Genomic DNA, 21305 nt, shown 5'->3' on the forward strand with positions numbered 1-21305 from the left:
AAAGTGGATGACTTTGCATATTCAAATAGGCTATATTATGTAACAGAAAATACTAGCGTAAAAACAGTGGCAAATGGGAGGCTCTCCTATTTATAGTCTCCTTGTCACAGAATAGAAATGAGATGGCATCCACAAGATGGATGGTTAGGAGGTCCCAACACTTGTATACCCCACAAAAGCAAGAAAAGCAGTATGAATAGCTACCATGCAATAAAAATTATACTGGCAATGCTCTGGACTAGCAGTTAAGAAGCAGTCGAACCCCTGCAGAGAGCAAAAACTGAGGACAGCCATGTACAAAAGCATGGGAAAGATTTTACCTCCATCATCCCATCCTGCAGTACAGAGCAACTTGGCAGCAGCAGGGATCACCTTGGAGCAATTTCATTCCATGAGGAAAAAGAGAGCAGGACAACTCAAGAAAGGCTCACCACCATAGACATTTGCAGCCTTTGCTACTGAGGACTTCCACAGTCTTCACCAATGCTGATTCCAGTTAACAGAGCTGCTCAGCATTCCTGCTTCTGTCTTTCCTGAAGCTGAAGCTGTCATGTGGTGAGGACTGGCCTTTGGGGCCCTAGTAATCCTCTGCTTTACTTCCCCTGATTGGGATGCCTCTGTGCCTTGTTATATGTAGGAGGAGCTGCTGTCTGTGACTTGCCCCCAGGTCCTAAGTGCTTTGCTGTGTCATCACTGGGACCACGCTGCTACTCCTTTGGACCTCACCTTGTATTCCTAGCTGTAGCTTTGACCAGCTGTTACCAAAATTGGACAGCTGCTGTGCCATAGCTCATCCCCTGGTCTTAATTCACAGCTTTTACCTGTCATGATTGGAGCCACAGTGCTGCTACTCTGGGTGTCACCCTGAGTCCTAAGTCAGGGCTTTGACCTACTATTACCAAGGCCACACTGCTCTGCTCTTAACCCCACCCTTTGGGTCCTAACATGGGCTTTAAGAGGCCATCACTGACACCATGCTGCTGCTGCTCTTTGACTTCCCCTGGGACTGGAGTTAGAACTTTGTACCACCATTACTCCAGTTTATGTTGCTATAGCACTCTGTTCCCCAAGCCTAAGCCACAGTTGCACCCTGTCATCTCAGGGCCTCTATCACTGCTGCATCATTGCTTGCTCCCATCCCCCAAGTCATCGAGGCAAACCACAGACACAGATTTCAGTTCCATCTGAAATCTGCACATGGTGTACCTTAGCTTCAGGCACCACTGCTCCAGCAGGTGCACCTGCACCTCAGGGCAAAGGCATTATAGAATTTCCACAGGAACCTGATCCCAAGATTTTTGCTCCATTGCCAATCTGAGTGGCATTGTTCTGGACTTAGTGCCAAGAGGGATCTCCTCAGTTACAGCTATATGTCATGGACCTAAAAGGAGAACCTCAGCAGCATGTTTCAAACAGATGTCACTCACAAGGACCTTAGTAGCCCTAGCTGCCATTGAAACCAATAGGACCTCTGAACCTTAGTCACAGAAGACCCCTGCAGTCTTTCCAAACATTGAACTATGCTGATGGTGAGGCAAAGACAGCTACCATGTGCTCTAGGAACAAAGATAATACATCCCAGTAATCCAGCACCCTCAAAACCAATGTCCAGTGAAAGCCCTTCCTCAAAAACCTGAGCCCATAAAGGGTAGAAAAGGTGACAACTCCTTCTATTCCACAGACCTCAGGAAATCCATCAAAAAGATGAAAAAAACAAGGAAACATGACATCACCATTGGGATACCATAAGTTTTTAGTAACGGAACCCAAAGAAATGGAGACCTACAAGGTACCACAAAATAATTCAAAATAATTATTTTAAGGAAGCTCAGTGAGGTGAGAGGACAAAGCAAATTCAATGAAATCAGGAAAAAACAGTGCATAAATAAAACAAGAAGTTGAAAATGAGAAAGAATCATAAAAACAACTACACTGAAATTCTGGATCTGAAGAATGCAATGAATGAGGTAAAAAATGCAACAATTTCAACAGGCTCAATCAAGCAAAAGATAGAATTTGCAAACTTGAAGAGAGATTTCTTGATATCCAGTCAGAGGAAGAAATACAAATAAGAATGAAAAAAAAATGAGGAAGGCCTCTGTGAAGTATGGGGCACAATCAAGAAAACAAAATTCATATTATGAGAATCCCAGAAGGAGAAAAGAGAGATTAATGGACAAAAACTTATTTGAGTGTTAATGGCTGAAAAATTCCTATATCTGTGGAAAGATGTGGCCATCTAAGAACATGAAGTTCAAATATCCCCAGAGATATTCAACCCAGAGATATTTTCACTTAGAAAAATTATAACCAAGCTCTCAGAAATCAAAGTCAGAGAGAGAATTTGGAAAGCATCAAGAAAAAAAAAGATCTTGCATTCTCTTCATGGCTTAGTGGTTAACAAACCCAAGTAGGATCCATGAAGTTGTGGGTTTGATCCCTGGCCTCACTCAGTGGATTAAAGATCTAGTGTTGCTATGAGCTGTGTTGTAGGTCACAGAGAGCTGTGGTGTAGGTTGCAGATGCAGCTCGGATCCATCATTGCTATGGCTGTGACATAGGCCAGCAGCTGTAGCTCTGATTCGACCCCTAGCCTGGAACTTGCATATGTTGCAGGTGCATCCACCCCCCAAAAAAAGAAAAATCAAAAAAGAGAGAGAGAAAAAAAGACCCATCACATGAAAGAAAACCTAGATAGATCATCAGCATATTTCTCCATAGAATCTTATAGGCCAGAAGAAAGTGGATGATAAATTCAAAGTGGTAAAAGAAAAAACTGTCAACCAAGACTAACTTACTCAGGAAGTTGTCTTTCAGAAATGAAGAATAAAGACTTTCCCAGAAAAACAAGAGCTGAGGGAATTTATCACCACTGGCATTGCCTTAGAGGAAATGTTAAATGAAGTTCTTTCAAGCTGAAACAAATGGATGCTAATTAGTTTCATGAAAACATACAAGAACATAAAATTCACTGGTAAATACAAGCACACTCAAAATACACTGAAATGATGGTGTATAAACCACTTTGAACACTACCGTACAGATTCAAAAGTCAAAAAGGGGGGTTTCTGTCGTGGCTCAGTGGAAATGAATCTGACTAGTATCCATAAGGACGATGGTTCCATCCCTGGTCTTGCTCAGTGGGTTCAGGATCTGGCTTTGCCATGAGCTGTGGTGTACACAGCAGATGCGGCTCGGATCCTGCATTGCTGTGGCTGTGGTGTAGGCCAGCAGCTACAGCTCCAATACAAAACCAAGCCTTGGACTTCCATATGCTGCACGTGTGGCCCTATTCAGACATCAACTACACAAAATATATAGAATTTTTTATGCACTAGGTGTTATCAGTTTAAAATAAACTTCTGTAAAATGTATTGTTAAGGCCTCATGGTAGTAATAAAATGGAAACTTATAATAAATATGCAAGGGATAAAGAGAAAAGAATAAAGCATGTTACTCCCTCCTCCCAAAAAATGAGTTCACAAAGGCAACAAGAGAGAAAGAGAAGAACAAAGAAATTATAAGAATCAGAAATCAATTTTAAAAATGGTAGCACCTATCAAGCATTACTTTAAACTTAATGAGAATAAGTTCTCCAATCAAAAAAAATTGAGTGAAGTAGATTGGAAACAGCTGAACGAACAAAAACTCTGTATTCTACTATATTCTAGAACACAGAAGTTTTAAGGATACTCATACACTGAAAATGAAGGAAAGAAAAAAGATACCCCATGCTAAGGGAAACCAAAAAAACCCACCAAAGGTCAAACAAAATAGACTTTAAGTCAAGAGCTCTAACATGAGACAAGCAAGGTCCTTATGTTATAATATAGGGATTCATTGTATGAAAAGGTATAACAATTTTAAATATACCTACCCAGTATAAGAACACCTGGATGTATTGAACAATTAATCACAGATCTGAAAGGAAAAATAGAGAGCAATACAACAATAATAGAGGACTCTGATACCCTTATTTCAACAACAGAAAACTTGGAGTTCCCGTTGTGGCTCAGTGGCTAATGAATCTGACTAGGAACCACAAAGTTGTGGGTTCAATTCCTGGCCTTGCTCAGTGGGTTAAGGATCCGGCATTGCCTTGAGTTGTGGTGTAGGTTGCAGAGGCAGCTCGGATCTGGCATTGCTGTGTCTCTGGAGTAGGCCTGTGGCTACAGCTTCGATTCAACTCCTAGCCTGGAAACCTCCATATGCCATGGGAACAGCCCAAAAAATGGTAAAAAGACAAAAAAAAAAAAAAAAAAAAAAAGAAAAGAAAACTTATCCAGGGAGAAAATCAATAAGAATATAATGTATTGAACTACACATTAGCACAAGTGGGCCAAAGTAGACATATACAAACCGTTTCATCCAACAAATACAGGTTACACATTCTTCTCAAGCGTACATGGGATATTTTCCAGGATAGACCATGTGGTAAGTTCCCAAAACAAGTCTTTGCAAATTTGAAAGATTAAAATCATACCACTATCTTTCTGAATACAGGGGTATGTAGACGTAAATAACAGGGGAAAAGCTAGAAAATTTAACAATGAAAACAAATGAAACAACACTCTCTTGAACAACCAATGAGGTATAAAAAAACGAAAACGGAAATCAAAAATATCTTGGAGTTCCTGGAGTTCCCGTCATGGCGCAATGGTTAACGAATCTGACTAGGAACTATGAGGTTTCGGGTTTGATCCCTGGCCTTGCTCAGTGGGTTAAGGATCCGGTGTTGCCATGAGCTGTGGTGTAGGTCACAGGCGTGGCTTGGATCCCATATTGCTGTGGCTCTGGCGTAGGCCAGCAGCTATAGCTCCAATTAGACCTCTAGCTTGGGAACCTCCGTATGCTATGGGAGCAGTCCTAGAAAAGGCAAAAAGACAGAAAAAAAAAAAAACAAAAAAAACCCTTGGAGTTCCTGTCATGGTGCTGTGGAAATGAATCCAACTAGGAACAATGAGGTTACAGGTTCAATCTCTGGCTTCACTCAGTGTGTTAAGGATCTGTCATTTCTGTGAGCTGTGGTATAGGTCGAAGATGTGACTCACATCTGATGTTGCTGTAGCTGTGGTGTAGGCTGGCAGCTGTAGCTCCAATTAGACCCCTAGCCTGGGAACCTCCATATGCTGTGGGTGTAGCTGTAAAAAGAAAAAAAGAAAAAGAAAAAATAAAGAAAAATCTTGAGACAAGTAAAAATGAAAACTAATAGTGCCAAAACCTGTAATATGAATCAAACATTAGTAAGAGAGAAGTTTACAGTAATAAATGCCTAGAGTAAGAAAAAAATCTCAAGCAAATCACCCCTTTTAAGCCTGAAGGATTAGATAAAAGAGAATAAGATAGTATGGGGAGAAAGTAAAGATTTATGTAAAATACATGAACTAGAGACCAGATAAACCTTTAAAAATCAAGGAAATTAAGATGGTGAAAAGGTAAATAAAATTGACAGAGTTGTCAGTAGAAGAAAAAAAGAAGACAATAAAATTATATAAAAAGACATCACCACCAAGACCACTAAAATACAAAGGGTCATAGATGCCTCCTGTGAAAAAGACTGAATCATGAATTAATGGAAAATCTAAACAGGCCAGTAACTAACAATAAAATCGAATTACTAAGAAAAATCTCCCAACAAATAAAAGCCTAAGACCAGATGACTTCTGAAATTCTATGACACATTTAAAGACTTATTATTACCAAGCCTTCTCAAACTGTTTCAAAAAATAGAAGAGGAAGGATAACGCCAAACTAATGTCTTGAGTATACCAAAAATCAGAGAAGGACACTACAAGAAAATAAAATTATAGGCCAACATCTCTGATGGAAATAAATGCAAAATTCTTCAAAAAAATACTTGCAAACAAAATTCAGAGGTGTAATATTGGTATCTTACACCATGAACAAGTGGGAATCATCCCTGGGATTATGAGGCTGGTTCAACAAATCAATGGCATACACACACTAATAGAGTGAAGGATAAAATCATGAATTACTTTAATAAATGGAGAAAAACAACTGCTAAAATGTAATATCCTTTCATGATAAAAGCTCTCAATAAAGTAGATATATATGGAATGTATCTCTGCATAATATGCATGATAATAAAGGAGATATATTGCAAGCCCACAGCTAACATCATACTCAAAGTTGAAAATTTGAATTATTTTTCTCTAAGATCAAAAAGAAGTAAAGGATTCCCTCTCTTGCCACTTCTGTTCAAGATAATATTGCAGTACTAGCTAGAGCAGTTAGACAAGAAAAAGAAAAGGCACCCAAATTAGAAAGGAGGAAGTAAAATTTTCTCTGCAGATGACATGGTAATATATATAGAAAACCCTAAAAACTCCATCAAAAAAGTTACACCTAATAAATGAATTCAGCGAAGTTGCTGGATACAAAATCAGCATAAGAAATTTAGTTGCATTTCTATACTCTAACAGTGAACTATCTGAGAGAGAAATTAAGAATACAATCCCATTTAAAATTGCACCAAAAATAATAAAATACTTAGGAATATATTTAACCAAGAAGGTGCAAGATTGTTACGCAGAAAACTATAAGACATTGATGAAGGAAATTATTAAGGGCACAGATAAATGAGAAAATACTTCACAGTCATGTATTGGAAGAAATAATACTCTTAAAATGTTCATACTCACCAGAGTAACCTACAGATTCAATGCAACCTTATCAAAATTCCATTGGAATTTTTTACAAAGACAAAAGCAATACTAGAGAGATGGGATTAAGATGCCGGAATAGAAGGACTGGAGCTCAACTTCTCTCCTAAAAACAACAAAATTCACAACTAAAGACTGAGCACTCTTCACCCAAATGGACCAGAAATCTTAAAAAAGATACCCTACTCCAGAAGAAATATAGAAGGCCACATCAAGAGGTAGGAGGGGTGATTTCATGATGTAAACAACCCCATACCCCCTGGGTGGGAGGCTCCACAGACTGGAAACTAACTGGTTCACAGAGACTTACTACAGGAGTGAGAGTTCTGAGCCACACATCAGACTCTCACGTGTGGGGATCTGGCATGGAGAGAAAGAGCCCCAGAGCATCTGGCATTGAAGGCCAGTGGGGCTTCTGTGCAGGAGCTCCATGGGACTCGGGGAAACAGAGACCCCATTCTTAAAAGGTGCACACAGACTTTCACGTGCACTGAGTCCCAGGGCAAAGCAAAGTCTCCAAGGGAATCTGGGTCAAACCTGACCGCAGTTCTTGGAGGACATCCTGGGAAAACAGGGGTGAATGTGGCTTGTTGTGAGGGAAGGACATTGAAAGCAAAGCTCTCGGGAATATTCAGCAGTATGCCTTTCTCTGGAGGTGGCCATTTAGGGAAAATCTGGCCCCACCCATCAGTCAGCTGCTGAGAAGCCCCAGGGCAAACAACAACCCAGGTGGGATCACACCCCCACCCCTCAGTAAACAGGCTACCTAAAGACCCCTCAGGTACAGAGCTGCCTCTAATCCCATCCAGAGACTAAGCCCCACCCACAAGAGGGATTAGAATCATCTCCACCTACCAGTGGGCAGGCATCAGCCCCTCCCGTCAGGAAGCCTACAGCAAGCCCCCACACTGACTTCAGCCACAGGGGGGCAGACACCAGAAGTAAGAGAGGGTACAACTCTATTATCTGTAAGAAGATCACCACACCAAAAACCTATAAAAATGAAAAGACAGAGGACTATAACTCAGATGAGGGAGAAAGGAAAAACCCCAGAAAAACAGCTAAGTGAGGAGGAGATTCTCAGCCTCCAGGAAAACGATTTTAGACTGTTGATGCTGAAGATGATGCAAGACATTGGAAATAAACAGGAGGCAAAAATGGATAACTTACAGGAAACACTGACCAAAGAGATACAAGATATAAAACTTCAACAAGAAGAGACACAAAATACAATAACTGAAATAAAAAATTCATTAGAAGCAGCTAACAGCAGAACACAGGAGGCAGAAGAACAAAGAAGCCAGGTGGAGGACAGATTAGTAGAAATTACGGATGCAGAACAGAAAAGAGAAAAAAGATTGAAAACAAATGAAGAGAGTCTCAGAGAAATCTGGGACAACATTAAACGCACCAACATCCATATCATAGGGGTGCCAGAAGGAGAAGAGAGAGAGAAGGAGCCAGAAAAAGTCTTCCAAGAGATAATAGCCTAAAACTTCCCTAACACAGGGAAGGAATCACTCACTCAAATCCAGGAAGCACAAGTACCATATAAAATAAACCGAAGGAGGAGACCCTGAGACACATACTAATCAAACTGACCAAAATTAAAGACAAAGAGAAAATCTCGAGAGCAGCTAGGAAAAAGAAACAAATACATTCAAGGGAACCCCAATAAGGTTATCAGCAGATTTTTCAACAGAAACTCTGCAGGCTAAAAGGGAGTGGCATGATATACTTAATGTGATGAAAGGAAAAAACCTCCAACCAAGATTACTCTACCCAGCAAGGCTTTCATTCAGATTTGAAGGAGAAATCAAAATCTTCACAGATAAGCAAAAGCTGAGAGAATTCAGCAACACTAAACCAGCCTTACAACAAATATTAAAGGAACTTCTCTAGGCAGAAAAGAACAAGAGAAGAAGGAAAAAAAAAAGAGCAGCAATAACAAATCCAAAGTAATTAACAAAATGGCAATAAGAACATACATATAAATAATTACCTTAAATGTGAATGGACTAAACGCCCAACCAAAAGATATAGACTTACTGAATGGATACAAAAACAAGACCCATAATATGCTGTCTTCAAGAGACCCACTTCACTTCTAGGGACACATACAAATTGAAAGTGAGAGGATGGAAGAGAATATTTCATGCAAACGGGGATCAAAAGAAAGCTGGAATAGCAATACTCATATCAGACAAAATAGACTTTAAAATGAAGAATATCTTAAGATACAAGGAAGGACATTACATAATGATCAAAGGATCAATCCAAGAAGAAGATATAACAATTTTAAATATCTACGCACCCAACACAGGTTCACCACAATACATAAGGCAACTGCTAACAACCTTAAAAGGAGAAATCGACAATAACACAATCATAGTGGTGTACTTTAACACCCCACTTATAGAAATGAACAGATCAACCAGACAGAAAATCAATAAGGAAACACAGGCCCTGAATGAAGCATTAGAACAGATGGACTTAATAGATATTTATAGGACATTCCATCCAAAAGCAACAGAATACACATTCTTCTCAAGTGCACATGGAACATTCTCTAAGATTGATCATATCCTGGGCTACAAATCCAACCTTGGTAACTTTAAGAATTGAAATCGTATCAAGCATCTTTTCCGACCACAATGCTGTACGACTGGAAATCAACAACAAGAAAAAAACTGCAAAAAACACAAACACGTGGGGACTAAACAACATGCTACTAAACAACCAATGTATCACTGAAGAAATCAAAGAGGAAATTAAAAAATACCTGGCAGCAAATGACAACAAAGATACGACACTCCAAAACCTATGGAATGCAACAAAAGCCATTCTAAGATGAAAGTTTAAAGAAATACAAGCCCACCTCAGGAAACAAGAAAAAGCTCAAATAAACAAGCTAACTTTATATCTAAAGCAGCTTGAGAGAGAAGAACAGACAAGACTTAAAGTTAGTAGAAGGAAAGAAATCTTGAGGATCAGAGCAGAAATCAATGAAATAGAAAACAAAGAAAACCATAGAAAAGATCAATGAAACAAAAAGCTGGTTCTTTGAAAAGATCAACAAAAGTGATAAACCCCTAGCCAGACTTACAAGAAAAAAAAGAGAGAGGACTTAAATCAATATAATTAGACATGAAAAAGGAGAATTAACAACGACATCACAGAAATACAAAGGATCCTAAGAGACTACTATATGCAACTATATGCCAATAAAATGGAAAACCTAGAAGAAGTGGACAAATTCTTAGAAAAATACAATCTTCCAAGACTAAACCAAGATGAAATAGAAAAGATGAATGGACCCATCACAAGAACTGAAATTGAAACTGTGATTAAAAAACTTCCAACAAACAAAGGTCCAGGACCAGATGGCTTCACAGGCGAATTCTATCAAACATTCAGAGAAGAGCTAACACCTCTCCTTCTGAAACTATTTCAAAAAATTGCAGAGGAAGGGATACTCCCAAACTCATTCTGTGAGGCCACCATCACCCTGGTACCAAAACCACACAAAGACTCCACAAAAAAAGAAAACTACAGGCCAATTTCACTGATGAACATCGATGCAAAAATCCTCAGCAAAATACTAGCAAACCTCATCCAACAATACATTAAAAGGATTGTACATCATGATCAAGTGGGATTTATCCCAGGGATGCAAGGGTTCTTCAGTATCCACAAATCCATCAGTGTGATACACCACATTAACAAACTGAAGAATAAACACCATATGATCCTCTCAATAGACGTGGAAAAAGCCTTTGACAAAATCCAACACCCACTTCTGATAAATACCCTTCAGAAAGTGGCCACAACAAGAACCTACCTCAACATGATAAAGGCCATATACGACAAACCCACAGCAAACATCATTCTCAATGGGGAAAAGCTGAAAGAATTCCCACTGAGATCAGGAACAAGACAAGGATGTCCCCTCTTGCCACTACTCTTCAACATAGTTCTGGAAGTCCTAGCCACAGCAATCAGAGAAGTAAAAGAAATAAAAGGAATCCAAATTGGAAAGGAAGAAGCAAAACTATCCCTGACATGATACTATACCTAGAGAATCCTCAAGGCTCTACCAGAAAACTGTTAGAGCTCATCCACGAATTTGGCAAAGTCGTAGGATACAAAATCAATACACAGAAATTGATGGCATTTCTATATACTAAAAGAGCAGAAAAGGAAATGAGGGAGGCAATCCCATTTACCATTGCATCCAAAAGAATAAAATACCTAGGAGTAAACCTACCTAAAGAAACAAAAGACCTGTACTCTGAAAACTACAAGCCACTGATGAAAGAAATCGAAGATGATGCAAATAGATGGAAAGATATACCATGCTCGTGGATTGGAAGAGTTAATATTATCAAAACGACTATACGACCTAAGGCAATCTACAGATTCAATGCAATCCCTATCAAATTACCAAGGACATTTTTCACAGAACTCGAACAAAATATTTTAAGGTTTGTTTGGAAGCACAAAAGACCCAGAATAGCCAAAGACATCCTGAAAAAGAGAAATGGAGCTGGAGGAATCAGGCTCCCCGACTTCAGACTATACTACAAAGCAACAGTCATCAAAACCGCATGGTACTGGCACAAGATAGAAATAGAGATCAGTGGAACAGGATAGAAAGCCCAGAATTAGGAATTCCCGTGTGGTGCAGTGGTTAACGAATCTGACTAGGAACCATGAGGTTGCGGGTTCGGTCCCTGCTCTTGCTCAGTGGGTTAACGATCCGGGGTTGCTGTGAGCTGTGGTGTAGGTTGCAGACGCGGCTCGGATCCCGCGTTGCTGTGGCTCTGGTGTAGGCCGGCGGCTACAGCTCCGATTCGACCCCTAGCCTGGGAACCTCCATATGCTGCAGAAGCAGCCCAAGAAATAGCAAAAAAAAAGACAAAAAGAAAAAAAGCCCAGAATTAAACCCACACACCTACAGCCAACTAACCTATGACAAAGGAGGCAAGAATATACAATGGAGAAAGGACAGCTTGTTCAATAAGTGGTGCTGGGAAAACTGGACAGCCACATGGAAAAGAATGAAATTAGAACACTCCCTAACACCATACACAAAAATAAACTCCAAATGGATTCAACACCTAGATATAAGACCAGACACTATCAAACTCCTAGAGGAAAACATAGGCCAAACGCTCTCTGACATAAACGACAGCAACATCTTCTCAGATCCACCTATCAGAGTATTGACAATAAAAACAAAAATAAACAAATGGGACCTACTCAAACTTCAAAGTTTCTGCACAGCAAAGGAAACCCTAAACAACACAAAAAGACAACCCACAGAATGGGAGAAAATCTTTGCAAATGAATCAACTGACAAGGGATTAACCTCCAAAATTTATAAACACCTTCTGCAGCTCCATACCAAAAAAACAAACAAGCCTATCTAGAAATGGGCAGAAGATCTAAACAGTCAGTTCTCCAAAGAAGACATACAGATGGCCAAGAAACACATGAAAAGATGTTTAACATCACTCATTATTAGAGAGATGCAAATCAAAACCATTCTGAGATACCACCTTACACCAGCCAGAATGGCCATCATCAAAAAGTCTACAAACAATAAGTGCTGGAGAGGGTGTGGAGAAAAAGGAACACTAGTACACTGTTGGTGGGATTGTAAATTGGTGCAACCACTGTGGAAAGCAGTATGGAGATTCCTCAGAAAACTAAACATAGAACTACCATTTGATCCAGCAATCCCCCTCCTGGGTATCTATTCAGAGAAAACCACGACTTGCTAAGACACATGTGGGTGGATTTCTGATTACTAAAGCAATCTCTTTTTTCTTATTGTTGGTTTATACTTATTTTCTGTCTCCTTTTAGTATCCTTTTTTTTTTTTTTTTGGTCTTTTTTTTTGTCTTTTCTAGGGCCACACCCACGGCATGTGGAGGTTCCCAGGCTATCGGAGCTATAGCCACCGGCCTATACAAGAGCCACAGCAATATGGGATCAGAGGCATGTCTGCAACCTACACACAGCTCACGGCAACACGGGATCCTTAACCCACTGAGAGAGGCCAGCAATCAAACCTGCAACCTCATAGTTCCTGGTTGGATTTTTTTAACTGATGAGCCACAACAGGAACTCCTAGTATATTTCTTAATCCATGTCCCTCTAGTGATTTCAGCCATTTCCTCTTATTATCACATTTGTTGGCATACAATTGCTGTTAGTATTTTCTTACAATCCTTTTTATTTGTCTAAGATTGGTAATAATGTCTACAATCTCATTTCTGACTTTAGAAACATGATTCTTCTCTTTTTTGGTGTGTTCATCTAGCTAGCTTAATTTTATTATATTTTTTAAAAAACAAATATCTCTCAAAGAACCAAATTTTGGTTTTGTTCCTTTGCTTTATTTCTTTTACTCCCTATTTTTGGTATCTCAGCTCTATTCTTTATTATTTCCTCCTTTCTTCTAGCTTTGAATTTAGTTTGTTCTTCTTCCTTTTCTAGTCTCTAGTTTTTAAAATTTATTTTCCAGTTTACTTAGACATATTGGCATATAACAATGTATTAGTTTAAGGTATGCTAGAATCCCAGTAGGACCTCAAAAAACAAGGTGTACTGTATAATAATTTGAGATGTGTATAGATTCAAAGTGATTACAAGTTTAGCTTACATTCATTGCGCCGTATAGTTACTATTTGTATTTTATTTTATTTTTTTCATTTCCCAGATACTTACTGATGTTGTGCACCTTTTAATAACAGTTAGACATGCATATGACTTAATTTAAAAAATACCTCTTCAGTTCTCTACCCAGTATTTGAATTGGGTTATTTGCTATTTTGCTATTGAATTAAATGAGTTCTTCATATATTTGGGCTTTAACCCCTAATAGGACATACAGTTAGCAAACACTTTCTCACATTCTCTGGGCTGCCTTTTCTTTCTGTTGATGGTATCCTTGGCTATGCAGAAGCTTTTTAGTTTGTTTAGTCACACTTTTTTATTATTGCTTTTGTTCCCTTTCTTGTCATGCCTCATCAAAAAAATCATTGTTAAAGGCAATGTCAAGAAGCTCCCCCACTATGTTTTCTTCTCTATGATTTATGGTTTCAGCTCTAATATTCAATTCTTTAACCCATTAGAGTCCATTTTTGTTTGTTGTATGATAGTGGTCCAGTTTCCTTGCTTTGCATATAGCTTTCCAGTTTTCCTAACACCATTTATTGAAGAGACTGTCTTTTCCTCATTGTATTTTCTTGTCTTCTTTGTTGTAAATTAATTAATTGTACATGTGTGGATTTGTTTCTCACTCTCTATTCTGTTTCATTGATCTATATGTCTTTTTTATGCCCTTCCTGTGATGTTTTAATTACTTTGTAGTTTTGTATGGTTTGAAATCATGAAGTACGTGAAGTATGATGCCTCCAACTTTATACTTCTTTCTCAAGATTGTCTTCACTATGTGAGGTCTTATGTAATGCTATACCAATTTTAGGATTAGTTGTTCCATTTTTGTGTAAAATTCCATTGGAATTGTGATAAGATTGTATTGGGTCTATAGATAGCTTTGGTTAATAGAGACATTTTAACAGAATTTTTCCAGTCCATGAGGATGAAACATTTTTCTATTTATTTGTGTTCAGTTTCTTACATAAGTGTCTTATAGTTTTCAGTGTACAATTCTTTCACTTCCTTAGTTAATGTATTCTTAAGTATTTTATCTTTTTGGATGCAGTTATAAATAGAATTGCTTTCTTTTTTTCTTTCATTTTGTTTTTTGGTTTTTTTTTGTTTGTTTGTTTAGTTAGTTTTTTTTTTTTTTTAGAGCTACGCCCATGACATATGGAAGTTCCCAGGCTAGGGATCAAATAAGAGCTACAGCCGCAGGCCCATGCCACAGCCACAGCAATACCAGATCCAAGCTGTGTCCATAATCTGCACCACAGCTCACAGCAATGCCCAGTCCTCAACCCACTAAGCAGGGCCAGGGATCAAACCCGCATTCTCATGGATACTAGTTGGATTCGTTATTGCTGAGTTACAAAGGGAACTCCTGGAATTGCTTTCTTAATTTCTCTTTCTGATCATCAATGTTAGTGCATAGATATGCAACTGAATTTTAAGTATTGACGTACACTACAAACTTACTGTTTTCCTTAATACCTCTATTTTTATTGAAGTCTTTATAGTTTCCTATATATAATATCACATTACCTGCAAATAGAGATAGTTTTATTTCTTCCTGTCCAATTGGATTATTTAATTTCTTTTTCTTGCCAAATGCACTGGGAAGGATTTACAGTACTATAGTGAATAAAAGTGGCAAGAGTGAGTATGCTTGTCTTGTTTCTGATCTTAGAGCAAAAGCTCTCAACTTTTCACCATTGGTTATGAAGTTAGCTGCTGGCTTGTCATCTAGTGCCTTTATTATATTATGGTACATTACCCCATAACCACTCTTGAGAATTTCTGTCATAAATGATGTTGACTTTTATCAAGTACTTTCTTCATGTACTGAAGTAATCATATAATTTTTATTCTTTTTGTTGTCATTGTTCATTACAATGAGCAGTGGCTGGATGTGGGATCTCACCTCCCTAGATCAGGGCTTGAACTCGAGCCACATCAGTGAAAGTGTTTAGTTCTAATCGTTAGACCACAAGGGAGCTCCCCTAGTTTTTTTAATCCTTAATTTTGTTAATGTTGTATGTCCGATTCATGCATCCATGAAATAAATCCCATGCACTTTATCATGGTATATGATTATTTTAATATATTGTTTAATTCAGCTTGCTAATATTTTATTGAAAATTTTGGGAGAGAAGGCTCAAGATGACAGGAGTAAGACATGGCACTCACCTTCTCCCATAAACACACACAGAAAAATCTACATGTAGAACAATTTGAACAGAACATCTACTGAATGCTGGCAGAAGAACTTAAACCTCCAAAAATGGAACAAAACCCTCCATTTAACTGGGTAGAACAAAAGGGGGAAAAAAGAGAGAGAGAAAAGGAATCAGAAACGGACTAGCACTTCTGAGAGGGAGCTGTTAACTAGGAAAGGAGCCCACACCCCGAGAAGCCACCTAACCAAGGGGGAGAACAGCCAAGACAGAGGGACCTCAGAGTCGCAGAGAAAAGCACAGCAGCTGGAATGAGGAGGGCCAAGCAGAGTGAGAGCTGCACAGACCATCCGTACCACCACCCTGGACACCAAGCCTGAGATGCTCAGGCAGGGTCTGGGCGCTGACACTGAAGCTCAAGAGGTCAGTTCTGGAGAAAGGACTAGAGTTGAGGAGACAGCCTGAGGGACTAGGGAGCAGTGCTCTGTGGGCCACAGAACTGAGTGCCACAGCTGAGGGAACCTGGGAGGAGGTCTGGGCCCACAGGAAAAGCAAGGCTCCATTGTTGGGGAGGGTGAGAAGAGGAGGGTAGGCTGCCATAGGAATATCTTTCCCTGTGCATGTTCAGACTCTCAGAGGGTGGGACACCTCTGGCACAGGCTACAGGTGACAAGGTGCCACTTGCATGGGCTACAGGTGACAGGGTGCCTTTTGTGTGGGCTAAGGGCAGCAGGGGGCTAAGCGTGATGCAGCACCTCCTGCATGATCTGCAGGTGGTGGGGACAAACCATAACAGTCATCTCAGACACCAGAGGTGGACATGGCCCGCCAACCGATATGGGGCTGTGAACAGGCACCACCTGTGGCCCCAGGCACCTAAGAGGTTGCCCCAGAAGTGGGCACTGCAACTGAGCACCACCCACTGTTGCTCTCACTCCCCTGGGAATGCACCTGCTCTGCTGCTGCCACTGCCAAACAATCCAGGCACTACCTACACCTGCCTGATCTCTGTCACTTCCCAGAGCCCTGCAGCTAGGATCCGCCTGTGCCACCTTCCTATGGTCCTTGATGTTCTCAAGGGCCCAGCAACCAGGCACTAGCTACTAACTTTTCCAATTTCCCTCATCTCCCTGGGAGCATAAACAGCAACCTAGAAATAAAAAGTAAGCTCTCACAAAATACCCGGTGGCACTCATACATATAAGTAGCCCTCTGAGACTACAGTGGTTGTTTTCCCTAAACTTATTGAGTAAGAAAAATATAAGCAAAATGAAGTTCAGGAACCATTCTCAGTTAAAAAAACATGACAATTCCCCTGAAGGAGCAAATAATGAAAAAGACCTCTGCATTTTAACAGACATCAAGTTCAAAAACGAGATAGTGAAAATATTAAAGGAACTAAGAGCAAATATGAAGGAATTAAGAGCAGGAAAGAATAGTAAAGTACTTTACTTTAGAAAGGAGCTAGAAAATATAAGGAGTAGCCAAGATAAATTAGAAAATTCATTTGCAGAGGTGCCAGCTGAATTAAAGGCAATGAAGAGTATAATTAATAATGCAGAGGTATGAATTAGTGACTTTGGAGATAGAATAATGGAAATGACCCAATCAGGACAGCAGACAGAAAACCAAATGAAAAAAATGAAAGCAATATAAAAGATCTATGGAATAGTATAAAACAGGCCAATCTATGTGTAATAGGGACTCCAGGAGGAGAAGAAAAAGAAAGGGAGAAAGAAAATATATTTGAAAAAATTGTGTCTGAAAACTTCCCAAATCTAAAGGAAACATATATCAAGATACAGGAAGCATAGACAGCCCCAAACAAGTCGAACCCAAACAGGCCCACGCCAAGACATATTATAATAAAAATGTCAGAAGGTAAAGATAAAGAGAGGATTCTAAAGGCAGCAAGAGAAAAACAAAAACAATTTTAAGGGAACCCCCATAAGGCTATCAGCTGATTTCTCTACAGAAACATTACAGGCCAGAAGAAAGTGATAAAAAAATATTTCAAGTTCTAAAAGGAAAATTTTTTCAGCCTAGAATACTCTACCCAGCAAGAATATCATTTAAAATAGGATAAATAAAGGATTGCTCCAACAAATAAAAACTTAAAGAGTACACAATACAAAACCCATTCTAAAAGAAATGCTGAAAGGGCTCCTCTAAATAAAAAAGAAGTAAAAAGAAATAGGATGGAGGAAATCACAATTGGAAAGCAATCACTTAAATAAGCTATTATACAGATCTAAAAGGGGGGGGGGGAAAAACCTATTGTAAAAGCAACGATAAACACCAGGAACAGCAAAAGTACAAACGTGAAGATGTTACAAAAGGACTTCAAAATCATAGAATGTGGGGGAAGGAAAGCAAGAAAATCTAGATTTTTTTTTAGAATGTATTTGAGCCTATATGCCTATCAGGCTAAAGCAAGCAGATATAGGAAGGGGTTAACATACTTGAAAAACAGGAGAACCACAAATCAAAACCAAAAATCTGAAAAGAGGACGCAAGCATAAAAGAAAAGGAAACCATCCAACCGAAAAAAGAAAGGAACAAAGGGGAAACAGAATCAACTGGAAAACAAGGTATAAAATGGCAATAAATACATATTTATCAATAAATACCTTAAATGTTGGAGTTCTCATTGTGGCTTAGCAAAAACAAATCTGAGTACTAACCATGAGGTTGTGGGTTCAATCCCTGACCTCACTCAGTGGGTTAAGGATCCAGTGTTGCCATGAACTGTGGTGGAGGTCACAGAGGTGGCTTGGATCCTGTGTTGCTGTGGCTGTGGTGTAGGCCAGCAGCTGTAGCTCTGATTTAGCCACCCTAGCCTGGGAACCTCCATGTGCAGTGAATGCGGCCCTAAGTAGACAAAAAATAAAATAAAAACAAAATAAATAATTACTGTAAATGTCAATGGACTGAATGCTCCAATTAGAAGACATAGAATGGCAGATTGGATAAAAAATCAGTAGCCTACAATAAGCTGTGTACCAGAGACTTGCCTTAGGGCAAAAGACATATATAAATTGAAAGTTGAGGGGATGGAAAGAGATATTTCATGTGAATGGAAAAGACAGGAAAGCAGCAGTTGCAATACTCAAATCAGACAAAATAGACTTTAAAACAAAGGCCATAAAGAAAGACAAAGAAGGACACTATTTAAAATAAAAGGATCCATTCAAGAAGATGATATTACAATCATCAATATGTATGTCCCTATTAAAGGAGTACCCAAATACATACAACAAATACTAACAGATATAAAAGGATAAATTAATGGGAATACAGTAATAGTGGGAGACTTTAACAACCCACTCACAAAAATACAATACCTTTTAAAATCGCACCCAAAAAAATAAATACCTAGGAATAAACCTAAGGAGGTGAAAGACTCATATGCTGAGAACTGAAAGACATTAATCAAGGAAATTAAAGAGGATTCAAAATAATGGAAAGATATTCCATGCTCCTGGATTGGAGGAATTAACATTCTTAAAATGGCCACACTACCCAAAGCAATCTATAGATTCAATGCAATCCCAATCAAATTACCCATGATATTCTTCACAGAACTACAACAAACAATCCAAAAATTTATATGGAACCACAAAAGACCCAATTGCCAAAGCAATTCTGAGGAAAAAACAAAAACCAAGCATAAGTCTCCCAGACATCAGGCAATACTACAAAGCCACAAGACAGTGTGGTACTTTTACGAAAACAGACATACAGACCAATGGAACAGAATAGAGAACCCAGAAAAAAACCCAGACACCTGCCATCAATCTTTGACAAAGGAGGCAAAATATAAAATGGGAAAAATACAGTCTCTTCAGTAAGGGGTAATAGGAAAACTGGACAGCTGCATGCAAATCGGTGAAACTAGAACACATCCTCACACCATGCATGAAAATAAACTCAAATGGTTAAAGATTTAAACATGACAAGACACCATAAAACTTCTAGTAGAAAACATAGGCAAAACATTCTCTGACATGAACCATACAAATATTTTCTCGGGTCAGTCTCCCAAGGCAGCAGGAATAAAAGCAGAGATAAACAAATGGGACCTAGTCACACTTACAAGCTTCTGCACAGAAAAGGAAACTAAAAAACTAAAAGACAATCTACAGAATGGGAGAAAATAGTTTCAAATGATCCAGCTGACAAGGGCTATCTATGATCTCTAGAATATACAAACACCTTCTACGACTCATCGGCAAAAAAAAAAAAAAAAAAAAAAAAAAAAGAAAAGAAAGAAAAACCAATTAAAAAATGGGCCGAAGACTTGAAGAGACATTTCTCAAAAGAAGATATACAGATGGCCAACAGGCACATGAAAAAATGTTCGACATCATTAATTATTAGAGAAATGCAAATCAAAACTACAATGAGGTACCACCTCACACCAGTCAGAATGGCCATCTCTAACAAGTCAACAAAAAATGCTGGAGAGGATGTGGGGAAAGGGGTACCCTCCTGCACTGTTGGTGAGAATGTAAACTGGTACAACCACAATAGGAAACAGTATTTACTCAGAAAAGTAAATATATAACTACCATATGACCCAGAAATCCTAGGGCATATATCCAGACAAAACTTTCATTGAAAAAGATACATGCACACATATGTTCATTGCAGCACTCTTCACAATAGTCAAGACATGGAAACAACCTAAATGTCCATCAGCAGATGAATGGATTAAGAAGATGTGGTATATATACATGGTGGAATACTACTCAGCCATAAAAAAGAACAAAGTAATGCCATTTACAGCAACATGGATGGAACTAGAGACTCTTGTGCTGAGTGAAGTAAGTCAGAAAGAGGAAGACAAATACCATATGATATCACTTATATCTGGAATCTAATATATGGCACAAATGAACCTATCTACAGAGAAGAAACAAACTCATGGATTTGGAGAGAGGCTTGTGGTTGCCAAGGGGGAGGAAGTGGGATAGACTGGGAGTTTGGGGTTAGTAGATGTGAACTATTGTATTTGGACTGGATAAGCAAAGAGATCCTGCTATATAGCACAGGAAACTACATCTAGTCACTTGTGGTGGAACACGATGAAGGACAATGTGAGAAAAGAAAAAATGTGTGTGTGTGTATGTGTGTGTATCTATGTGACTGTGTAACTTTTACTATATGGTAGAAATTGACAGAATGTCATAAATCAAGTATAATAGAAAAAATAAAAACCTTAAAAAAAATGAATTACCTGGCAAGTACAAACTGCATGTCATAGTCCAGACTTTTATCAATATTGCTTAACATTTGTGCTTTTACACCTACTGTTAAAATTTAACTTCTGAAAACATCTCTATGTCTACTGTGTCCTTCAGAATGCATCAAAAAAAAAAAAAAAGGAGCAAATGACATGACAGAATTTGGTGATTTCTTTTACTGCCCACAATCCCATTAGAATACCAAAATTCAAACTGCTTATCTTAAATACATTTTTTTTTGATGAGAATGTTAATCCAAGTTTATTGTCAATCAAAGACAGTACTCTTTGATTATTATACTACCATAGCTCCTCCCAAGTGTAGTTTTGTATAATGTAAATGGGGGACACAGAAAGGCTTTTGTGCCCAGTAGATCAAAAGAGGTCTGCTCATTTACACTTAGTGCTTAAGATCAGTGCCTTTATAACAAAACAGTTATGTTTGTGTTTGTGAATATTTATTGGGAGCAGTGGGGACAAGATGATGGTTAATCTCTTCAACACTAATTCTAGGATAGGAAATGGTCCTTG

At 38.7% G+C, this 21305-nt stretch overlaps 1 long non-coding RNA gene across 1 annotated transcript in view; it reads left to right on the top strand.

Moving 5' to 3' along the window:
• Positions 1-21305, top strand: part of LOC146400834 (uncharacterized) — a 421507-nt gene that overhangs the window by 386851 nt on the left and 13351 nt on the right. The gene's annotated exons all lie outside the window — the stretch shown is intronic.

Source organism: Sus scrofa, chromosome 8 (assembly GCF_054392235.1).
Source record: "Sus scrofa isolate SSC_HxYL_T2T_F1_AM1 chromosome 8, Sscrofa_HxYL_maternal_Yorkshire_Landrace_v2.0, whole genome shotgun sequence".
Lineage (NCBI taxonomy): Eukaryota > Metazoa > Chordata > Mammalia > Artiodactyla > Suidae > Sus > Sus scrofa.